Source organism: Drosophila mojavensis, unplaced genomic scaffold (genome assembly GCF_018153725.1).
Source record: "Drosophila mojavensis isolate 15081-1352.22 unplaced genomic scaffold, ASM1815372v1 contig_28, whole genome shotgun sequence".
Classification (NCBI taxonomy): Eukaryota; Metazoa; Arthropoda; class Insecta; order Diptera; family Drosophilidae; genus Drosophila; species Drosophila mojavensis.
Genome location: NW_025318825.1, coordinates 140,111 through 143,446, shown reverse-complemented (window position 1 = coordinate 143,446; position 3,336 = coordinate 140,111). Strand labels below are relative to the sequence as shown.

General features: G+C 39.5%; 2 long non-coding RNA genes across 2 annotated transcripts; one reads left to right on the top strand and one right to left on the bottom strand.

Annotated features, from left to right (window-relative positions):
• Positions 1-1,913: 1,913 nt before the first annotated feature.
• Positions 1,914-2,406, top strand: LOC122757079. The gene is made up of 2 exons (XR_006356988.1): positions 1,914-2,166; positions 2,233-2,406. It is a non-coding gene; the product is annotated as an uncharacterized LOC122757079 (long non-coding RNA).
• On the bottom strand, positions 2,240-2,529 carry LOC122757090. The gene is made up of 2 exons (XR_006356999.1): positions 2,438-2,529; positions 2,240-2,370 (listed from the first exon to the last, which is right to left on the bottom strand). It is a non-coding gene; the product is annotated as an uncharacterized LOC122757090 (long non-coding RNA).
• Between the last annotated feature and the right edge of the window lie 807 nt (positions 2,530-3,336).

Sequence of the window (3,336 nt, the reverse complement as noted above, 5' to 3'; positions counted from 1 at the left end):
ATTAAATTTTTGCTAGTTATACCCTGAACCCATTGAAAATGGGAAATCAGGGTATAATGGTTTTGTTAAAAGTATGTAACAGGCAGAAGGAGGCGCGGCAGACCCCACAAAGTACATATATTCTTGATCAGGGCGACGAGCGGAGTCGATTTGGCCCTGTCCGTCTGTCTGTCCGTCCGTCCGTCCGTATGTATGAACGTGTCGATCTCAGAAGATATAAGAGCTAGAGACTTGAAATTTTTTTTCCTTGGTCCGTGTATATCTTGCGCATATCAAGTTTTTCTTTATATATCGATAACTACTCCCGATATTTTATTATCGATTAAAAACCTTATCGAAAGCTAGTTATTTAATTATATCTCCTACACCTTTCGAGCTAGAGCTTCCAAATTTAAAATGTAGACTTATATGTATTTTATATAATTTCGGTTTTTGTTGCAATTTACCTCCCACCCCGATATCCACCCCCTCACCCTCACCTTTGTTAAAGGTGTATTTCAAGTACTAGAGACATGTGCTTTAAAATGTACATACATTTTCACCATATGATTACGTCCTGAAAGTTTCATTAAGATTGTACGTCTAGAAATTAAATTATTCAACAAATAAATTCTTATAATGTTGCCCACACTGCAGCGCAGCCCAAGCGCAGTCGCTGCTTACTGCGCAGTTAGCAGAGCGCTTTCTAATACGTGCGTGTGTATGTACGTGTGCCGAAAAGAAGTGCAGAGTGATTAGAATATCAGATTAGAGGGTTCAGGGTATCTCCTAGTCGAGCAGTCTCGACTAGAGTCTTCTTACTTGTTATACTCATTCACGAAAGTGAATCAGTATATTGGTTTTGTGCAATGTCCGTCTTGCTGTCCGTCCGTCTGTCCGTCTGTCCGTCCGTCCGTCCGTCTGTCCGTCTGTCCGTCTGTCCGTATGAACGCAATCTATTTCGGCGCTATTGAAGCTAGAGACTTGAAATTTGGAACACATACTCGTGTATATCTCCGATTTATAAAGTGTTAAAATTTTCCCGATCCGCCCACTAGGGGCGTGGCAAATCGAAAAATGCATTTTGCGATATACCAGAAATCATGTTAGTTAAAGAGCTAGAAAGCTGAAATTTGGTATGTAGGTCCGCGTTGACCACCCAAGATCACAAGCTATGGCGGATATATCTACGCACATTGGGGGCGTGGCAAATCGGATAAAACTGTATCTCCTAAAGTTGTAAACCTAGAATGCTGAAATTTTGCACGTCAGCTAATGGTATGATTCTATAAAGTCTTAAGATAAAATTATAAGTCTATGCCCATTGGGGGCGTGGCAAATCGGACCTGAAGATATAGTGATTTTTTAAATTCTCCTATATTTTGGACACTATTGATGCTCTTTATTCATACAATACTTTGACAATAGTATTTTCTTAGAATTAAAATTGCGCCTAAAAGATATCTTTAAAGAATATACATTCGGTCGATATTTTGCGAAACTATGATTAGTTTAAATGGCCACAAGCGCAACAAAAGATAGCAGTGCACCATTGTGATATATGTGTACGTATAAAAGAGCAGATCAGAAGTAGATGACATTGATATGCTTAAATTGCTAGTTGTAAACTAATGAGTTAATATAATTAAATTCATTTTCAGCTGCATCTATGAGATGCGCAGATCAATTAGCTGCCATAATGCCGCCATTCAATTCAAAGAGAAAATTCAAGACAAAGTCTAGTCATTTTCCCCATAGGTTGTTTAAGCTAAATATAGTATTAGTAGTATAAGAGTAATATAATTAATAGTAATAGTTGTTTTCCTTTCAATATTTGATTTTCAATGGGTTTTTCTTTTCATTTTAGCATATTTAATTTAGTTAAAATTTATTAGATACATCGCAAGTGCGATCGTGAAAGTGATAGTGCATCACTGCGTTTATATGTCTATCGATATGCAAAGACAAAACATATGTTGTATAAGCATATGGTGCGAAAAGTGAAGTGCATTAATTGCAAAATTGCAACTGGAAAGTATAGTTTCTAATAAGAATACTAATAAAAGCATTAATAATTGAATATTAATTAATTCATTGTTTTTACAAATTGCAGCAGCTTACTACCAAGTACTAGAGAGTATGTGCACTACAAGGCAGAGATGTGTGTGAAAGCAAGCTAACTGCAAGGTTATGTTAATTATGCAAATGTAAATAAGAGTGTTGATACTTAATATTTTTTGTTTTTCTTTGCAGTATATCATCCAGTGGTACAAGAAGAAGTAGCTGAGAAGACTCCGCGTCCCAAACATCGAGTAGTGCCGCTAGTTTAGTTAAGTGCGTTTGTGTTGATATTAGTCAGTGCACTGTAGTATTTGTTTACTGCATGTATGCCTATACATGCAAAATAAAACTTTAATTGAATATAAATATCCAATTTGAGTTTTATTTGCTAGAATACCCTTTATAGGATATGTGCAGTCGATCCAATTTACAGGTGAGTTGTTGCATATACTGATGGCCAATTGGAATTCTAATTGAATTGCATATTCTTTTTAGTGTATATGCTGCAATCAGTTGCTTGGAGACGACCCGCTTTGCTCAGCCGGAGGGTTGTCTGGATTTGTGTTGTGTGTGCGCAAAGTGCCTGTAGTGGGTGGCAACGGCGCCAGTTGCTGGAAGATTGGCAGGCGCGACTGTGAGGCAGCTGCGTTGCCTATGTTGAGGGCCACCTCTGAAGAGGATGAGTGTGTGGCAGCGTCATTTGGTGGAGCGTCGTTGCGACGAGCTGCATCGTTGCGAAGAGCCTCGTATCTGCGTCGGGCTGCTATTCTGCGAAGGTTTTCGCTTGTGTTGCGTGTTGAAGCTGGATACGATCTAGTGAGCCTTGCACTCACAATATTGCGACTGTGCTCACGGAAAGTAATCGGGCCATACACCGGAGGATGACGGCGAAGATAACTAGCACGGAATTCCGCATCTTCTTCAGCTTGTCTTCGCTGTTGTCGCTGAGAGCGCATTTCAATTTCGTTAGCCAGGTGAGTATTTACGAGGCTAGAGTATCTGGGCATTGTTAGTCGCTGTGGGACAAACGGATCATGGGCTATGCTTCTAGCCTCATTGTTGCTATGTACTCGTAGTCGCTCGTAGTACTTTGAGCAGATATTATTAAATTGCTCATCCACAGATAAGACACCAAGTTCAGATCTGATGCGAGCATTTGAAACAAAATATTGAGCGCCAGATACAGTTCTCAGTGCTTTGTTTTGTATGACTCTGATGCGATCAAACTGAGTTTCAGACAGGAGTGCACCCCAGACAGGTATAGTATATTGCCACAGTGGGGCAACTAACTGCTTG